The following is a 7899-nucleotide window of genomic DNA, read 5'->3' as shown; positions in this document are numbered from 1 at the left end:
CTTTCTTTCTTTCTTTCTTTCTTTCTTTCTTTCTTTCTTTCTTTCTTTCTTTCTTTCTTTCTTTCTTTCTTTCTTTCTTTCTTTCTTTTTTAGTTTGAGCATTGTAATTCATAACAGAATATTAAAAATAAATGAAGCAAGGCAATACATTTCATTTATTCTCCATGTTTCCATCTTGTGCAATACCATAGTTTTATCTTGTAATGGGCTTTTTAGTGAACAGATGTAGTAACTAGCAGAGCGGTTGGACAGAGGTCGACAGTTGGAACGACATTGCTGTAGAATGTTTACTGGATTTTGTTGAGAAAGAATTTGTCTTTGAACCTGAAGACATATTTTGCTCAAGAAATTGAAGAATTATTTCATAGCATTATAGTTTTTATTACTTTTTATCAGTATAGTTAGTAGTCATTAAAATGGCTATGATTTTCAGTAAAGGCAAAGAGAAAGTTAAGTCAATTTTCTGAATCCTCCTATGCAATGTCACCAAGATTGATTTACTTTCCAGATTAAAAGTCTAAAATTAGTTCTCTCTATGTATAGGTAAGGAAATTAGAGTGAACAATATCTAAAGTTATTTTTCTTATAAACACAGATGATTTCCTCATTAAATTTTGAAAATAATACATTAGGAATTATATCCTGTTGAGAGACATTTTTTTTCTCCATATGCATAAAATATTTCTATATAGTTAATTGTTTAGTGGCTATATAATAATAGGAAAATGTTCATGATTATTCCAAGACTTTTTCATTTTACTCCTGAAAAGAATAAATATTACCAAATATATGTGTTGTTTCTATTTATAGTATGGTTTTGCAAGACTTTAATAAAGTGATTCACTTATAAATAACAAATATAAGGCAAAAAGAAGAGACAGAGGGTAAATCAATGGCTAACAGGCATGGGGTGTCAGGTGGATAAGGATGATGGTAGTTAAAGATAAGCTGTAATAAGCTCTGTATACACACTAGTGCTTATTTCTTTTTAATTCCTTATGATAATCTATTTCAAACAAAATTTTAAAATTTTTTGAAGTTTACAAACTATTAAAATGTAGTTTAAATGTAGTGTGTATGGTGAGGGTAAAAGAACATGCAGTACATAAAATATTTAAATTTCATATACAATATTAATGTTAATCAACCAAAAAGGTGACAACCAAAATAACTGCAAAGGAGCTAGATTTGATTTACTTTGCATTTTATTACTATTTCACTTTCTACTGGATTTTAACTTGTGAAAAGAGGGATAATTTTTCTGTTTTCATGTAATTATTTAATCATTCCTAAATTAATTTCCATTTTAGATTCTCTGGATACCTAATACTAAATGCTTAACCACTGTTGACTTATTCTTCTCACATTTGCTATCAGTGAATAAGCTCCTGATTTCATATAACTATTGTATATTATTATGAAAATAATGACATAGTATGAACCAAGTATATCTATATGAGAAAACAAATGACAATCATATTCTTCACCTGAAAGCAAAATTCAATCCCGTGTTTTCTAATACATCCTATTTTATTATCTTGTACACTTAATTTAATTATAATGTAATTTGTGGTGGTTTAACAGCTCAAGTTACCATTTTAAATCCTACCAAGCATGGCATAAGTACAGACAAATGATCCTCAGTGGATCTTCAGATTGGACTCAGATTAGAAAGAGTTCCAGATGTTTTTTGCCTATACAAATGTGTATGAACTTCTTAAATTTGTTTAATTGAGCAACACATTCCTTGAGGGACCTTTGTTATAACATTTGACTGTTCCAGCATCTGTTCAGAAGCAACCATTCAATCGCAAAGTTGTCTTGGGAAGTTGGAACACAACGTTATTTGAATTAATGATTTTCTGTATATCCATATTTCCCAACCTTTTGCTCATAACAGTTGGGGTTTGCCGCTCCAGCACGACAGCAGAGATGGTCTGAGAGAAGGACGTCAGGATTAAAACACACACTTCATGGTCAGCAAGCAAAGGCACCCTTTATTCTTCTCTCCTTCCCTATTTATACCCTTCAGCATGGAACCTGGGGCTGGGGGGAGGCAGAAGCTCTCAGCAAGTGCATCAATAACATGCGACAATAACATGGGGGTAAACCCAAGGCAGGAACACTTCGTGCCTCTTGTTTTTCTGTTCCAGCACCCATGGCTCATTCTTTCTGTTTCCACACAACAGTGTGCATATGATTCTGTGGGGGAGGTGGGGAGGTCTGTCCAGGCAAAGGACCCAACATCTCCCCCCTTTTTATTTTGTTAAGCTGAGAACCCCTGTCATAGGTCTCCACCAACTGTACACTTTTACCCGTCTTTGAGTGACCTCCGACCCTGTCTTAGGCGAGCGACATGATCAAGTGGGGTTGCCCGTCATAGGGGGGGCTCAGGACTTATATAACATCTTGAGCCAGACTTGTAGTGTGTCGTGGGTGTCAGCGGTCATACCCAGGAGGACCTGGCGAATGACTGTGTGCCTGGCTTGACTCTGTCGGATGAAGCGAAACAAGACCCAGAGGCAGATGCTGACCCCCACGAGCAGAAGCAACACAAGTGATAGCATTCCTGCCCACCGCTGGACCCAGCCACCATTGCATTCCACCAAGAGGTCGCCTGGATAGAAGGGACTTGGGTACTATTGATGCTAACAATATGATGGGCCATCTGCAAGGTGTAATTAAGGAAAGAAAAATTCCATGGGCTGCGCAAATAGGCATTCAGCTGTTTTACAATTTCAAAAGCGTTACTAGAGAGAGAGTCCACAACTTCTGCCATCAGGGCCGTCTGTTGTAACACGAGGCCAGCCATGGTGGCAGCGGTGGTGGCGATGGCAACGGCAGCAACAATTGCAGCGGTGATCCTGAAGTCCCGCCGCTGTCAATAGAGCACAATCTCCTGCCGCTCCTGGGATACCTCTACAGGCAGGGGAACCACCGCGGGCACTCGAACGACCAGCGCACCATCAGAGCCATCCCAGCAATCGTTCAGTCTGCAGTTCCTGGAAGAACAATTGAGAACCTTGCCCCCCACAGTGGAGTTCCACAGTACAAAGAAAAAGGGGGCAAGAATGCAAGTGGAGGATTGTATGGTCAAATTTTGTCTGGTGGTATAGTTTATCTTTAGAGATGTTTCAAATATATCCGATTGATTTCAGGTGGCCATGGCATTAAAAGCATGCCCGTGTTGCAGCATCATGGGAACTGCATCCAGGCAGGCCTGGGGGCCGCAGAGATACATACCCGAAAACAAGGGGACTATCCTTGCTCACCGGCATCAGGAGTGGGGCAGGCTCCGGAACAGTGACCCTGATTAAAAATGGCCTGAGACGCCGTAGTTGAAGCAGGTCTTATTGCCAGCGGCCCGGGGTCCGTGCCCGGGCCTAATGGCAGCGGCAGTGACTTGGCCCTGAATAAAATGCCCATCAATTTCCCGACAGATCCAAATATATTCATTTAGACTCTTGGCCCTATGCGAGCGCAAAGCCTCCTTGTCAGATGAGCTCTCCTCCACGCTAGAGATGGGGCTACCCTCAGTATCAGAATCTAGATGGGTCTGAGGTATAGCCCGCAGACGCGCAGACTTGGGCGTAAGGCCCAAGCTGTTGTTAGGTTCTGAAGTTCGTTCAGCTCTGTCAGACTTTCTGTCCCCCTGAAATCCCTCTGACCTGAGGGATCGATGGGTCTCTTCCTCCTGTATTTCTTCTAGTATTTCCTTAGCCGCGGCAACCTCCTGCCTGACCTTAACTTTGTCAATATGCAGAGCATCACAGACTAAGCGCCATAGCAAAAATGTGGAAGTAGGAAAACTATAGGCGCCCTCTCTCTGTAAGCGTTTCTGTAGGTCCCTTTTTACTTGTCTCCATTCTGAAATATTTAAGCCTCCTCCCATTAAGAACCACGGACTCCCTGCAACCACTGTTCCAAGGAAGGCTTCTATGATGTGTTTCTTAACTGCCATTCCCTGTTGCTCTAAAAGCTTTGAAACTTGATAAACTAATTCCTCCTTACTATTTGTGGATCTCATTTCTTTCCCAATACGTCCTTACTGATCCAGGACAATTCCTTGTTGCTCTAAAGGCTTTGAATCTTAATACATTAATTCCTCTTTACTGTTTCTGATCCCAGTTTCCCCCCCAATACATCCTTGCTGGTCTAGGACGACCCTGTCCGTTGCTCCTTCTTTTTTAGATCTCAGTGGAACCTCCAGTTTGCCGCGCCAGCACGACAGCAGAGATGGTCTGAGCGAAGGACGTCAGGATTAAAACACACACTTCATGGTCAGCAAGCAAAGGTACCCTTTATTCTTCTCTCCTTCCCTATTTATACTCTTCAGCATGGAACCTGGGGCTGGTGGGGGGGGGTGCGGAAGCTCTCAGCAAGTGCGTCAATAACATGCGACAATAACATGGGGGTAAGCACAAGGCAGTAAACCCAAGGCAGGAACACTTCGTGCCTCCTGTTTTTCTGTTCCAGCACCCATGGCTCATTCTTTCTATTTCCATACAACAGTGTGCATATGATTCTGTGGGGAGGTGGGGAGGTCTCTCGAGGCAAAGGACCCAACAGGGGTTAAAGCACATATTTTACATTATGTGACATAACTGTATATAGTACTTTGCAAGTTACCTGTCATATTATTTCCCTTTAAGATATTAGTAAATAAATAGAACTGGAGGAAGTAAAAACTTCACATTTTCTCACTTCAGAATTCTTCTAAGTGTTCATTGGGGGAAGCTTCAAGATGATCTGTGCTTTGCTAAGATCTTGCTAGAGAGTGAGAAAGAAAAGATGGGTGGGGGTTAGGGGAGAGACAGAGAAAGATGAAGGACTCTCAACATCTCATTGAATATTACCAAAAGCTAGAGGAGGGGGTGGAAACAATACATCAATCCTATGTGATCTAATTTTATGAAACCCAGGTGGAAAAATATTTACATTAAAAAATTAGAGACAACAATAGTTTACATAGTAAATAAATATTTATAAGGTCACTTGAAAAGTTTGATGTAACAAGTTAGAAATGTTCCTTGAAAATATTTAAAAAGTTTTGAGAGGCCATCCCTGGTGGCGCAGCTGGTTAAAGCACAGCACTGAGAATCTAAAGCTGCTTCCGCATGAGTTCAGTTCCCGCCTGCCCCGGAGGTGACCACATGGTGTGGCAGAACTCTCCTGTCTCACCCGCTAGTCCCCTCAGCAGTGTACTTTGTCGATCTGCCTGTTCTGTTCCCCACTCTGTCTCTGGTGAAGCCTCTCACCGCCCCTGAGCCTCTGGCCTGTACCCCAGTTCTACATGCAAAAATAAATAAATCTTAAAAAAAAAAGTTTTGAGAAACTTGCTCATCAATTTATCTGGCTCAACATGTGTCTGGTGGAAACTGACGGGCATGGTTTCACAAAACTTAAACGGAAGTGCCTCATCCAGGCACTAGAGGGCGCACTTTCAGGATGATTCACTAACCCCACCTGCTGTCTGCTGCGGCAGGGCACTCTTTCAGGATGTTCCTCTGTTCTCCAAGGTCTAGCTACAGAGGCTTCCTCAAAGTGTAGTGCCTTGGTTATAAGCATGATCATCCTAGTAATGATTAAGGTACATGTTGCTTTGTGTGCATTGCTTCAGAAGATACATGTACATGGCATCATTTTTGCTGTAGTCTATTGATTGATGTAGTCACGACACTGTCCAGTTTCAGGGGAAGCTAATATAATCAACCCCAGTTGATGCAATTGGGATAAAATTTTAGAAATGTAGTAGTGGCCATTTTTGAAAATCCAACTTTCAACACTTGATTCTTCTGACATCTGTGCAGAAAATTTCAGAAAAAAAAAGTTGATCATGTTCCCTCACTTACATCATTGTAATGTAGAAATGTAGAAAAAAATTTCAATATGCTTTCACCCTTGATTTTACAAGTTCATTTGTAACTATTGAAAAAAAATGGAATATTTAGCTCTTTTGATTTTCTGTAGTTAAATAGTAATTTTACCTCTGAAAATAGCTTTTCTTAGTATCTTGCATCATCTTTTCCAAAATAATCCTTCAAATAAAAAAATGTAGACCCTCCCTGGTGGCGCAGCGGGTTAAAGCACAGCACTGAGAAGCTAAAGCCACTTCCGCATGAGCTCGATCCCCTCCTGCCCCGGAGGAGATCCACATGGTGAGGCAGACCTCTTCTGGCCCGCCCGTTGCTCCCCTCAGCAGTGTACTTCACTTCATCGATCTGCCTGTTCTGCTCCCCACTCTGTCTCTGGTGAAGTCTCTCACCCTCTGCATCTCTGGCCTGTACCCCAGTTCTGTATGAATAAATAAATCTTAAAAAAAAAAGCAGCAATATATTAAAATATTTTTAAAAGTATAAAACAATTTGCTGTAAAAACCTAGCTCAATAGCTTTTTCTATCTGAACATTATCCTAAAAATACCTCCAGATTTTTCAAATGTCCATTATATATAGTAAATACTTTAAACTACTACAGAAGATTCTGCAGGATAACATGACTTGATGCCTTCTTAATAAAATGTAAGCTCTGGAGCCAGACTTTCTGCGTTGAAGTCCTCAAGCTACCATTTCCTACCATCTTAGGAACATTTTACCAGTCTCTATCAGATATATGTAAAATGGTGAAAATAATAAAGGTACATTATGTTCGTGTTCATCTGGGAATTAATTTAAATTTTCATCTAAATGTTCAGCACACAATCTGTTTTTTTAGAAAGTACACAGTTCCTTTATAAAATTATATTTCTACCCAGGGCCATATGTTCAGGTGATGTAAATGACTTAAAGTTGGCCTTATCAATTGTTAACAAAACAAATAGTAATTTTCACAACAACATCAGTACTCTCAAAAGCAAATAAGAGTGACATTTGAAATTTCCTTTTCTTGTTTATTCTATAACTTTTCAATATAACTTTGATGAGGAAAAACATTACTTTATCTCATTGTTTCTGCCTCATGAGCACTGGCTTTCAGAGTACAGGAAAATAATTCAGTACAGATTTCTTATTTTCTTAGGGATTCATTTTACTGATTCAGCATGCTTATTTGAAAATAATCACGTATTTATTTACTATTTGCACATTTTACAGTGACATTCTATGAATAATGTACCTGAGATAACTTAATATTAAAGAAGTTATTTATAAAGTACCCAAAACACATTTTTCCTTATATTTATTCATTTACTTAACTACCAGATGGAAAAATGTGCAAAATTCTTGATAGTGAGATCCAATGATTTGATTAATAGATTTTATCAAGGCTCAGATTAACATTTTTTAGTAGCTCTGCCTTTCAGAATCAAAGTAAAGGCAAAAAAATAATATCTCTTAAATTCCATGGTTTTCAGTGTGCTGGTCAATTGAATGTTGAGAGATAAGAAAAGGAAAAAAAGAAATGTAGGACATAGACTCATTTTCTAAACATTCCTTTCGGAAAAAAAAAATAAGGAAGACATCTCCTAGAATATACCATGAAAAACACAATTCTTTTAAATTAAAAAAAGTTTCCATGATGGCCAGTTTATATATTTACTCTAAAGTATGAGAATAGTTTTAAGTTTCCAAATAGTCTTTATTCCAACATTTTATTTTATATTATGTTCAGCTGACTTGCTAGCTAAAGGGTCAAATTGATAATAATTTTCCCCTTTCTGTTCCTTTCAAAAGAAAGATTAAAAAGAATTTGGATGATTCAGTGTATGCTAGTTAAATCAGATTTTAAGAAATTGCTGCACTATACTCAGCAAATTAGGACATAAAACTGTAATTAAATCTCTTTTGTCAGACTTGGATGTGTAAGTTTAGGGTAAACTATAAAGAATGAAAAAAGATGGAAAATAAATATACCACCTTGGAGTGTATCTTGCAACTATACTTTTAAAATTATGATTATCCTT

General features: G+C 38.8%; 1 long non-coding RNA gene across 1 annotated transcript in view; it reads left to right on the top strand.

The window, feature by feature from the left end:
- The window catches only part of LOC105853595, a 179165-nt gene extending 174878 nt beyond the window's left edge, over window positions 1-4287 (top strand). The window contains exon 4 of the long non-coding RNA XR_001145420.1: window positions 4192-4287. This is a non-coding gene — a long non-coding RNA (uncharacterized LOC105853595). The remainder of the gene's footprint in view (window positions 1-4191) is intronic.
- Window positions 4288-7899: the final 3612 nt, after the last annotated feature.

Source organism: Condylura cristata, unplaced genomic scaffold (assembly GCF_000260355.1).
Source record: "Condylura cristata isolate star-nosed mole 26May11 unplaced genomic scaffold, ConCri1.0 scaffold00013, whole genome shotgun sequence".
In the NCBI taxonomy this organism is placed as follows: Eukaryota; Metazoa; Chordata; class Mammalia; order Eulipotyphla; family Talpidae; genus Condylura; species Condylura cristata.
Note: the sequence above shows the minus strand (reverse complement) of the source record. Positions and strands in the feature narration are given on the sequence as shown.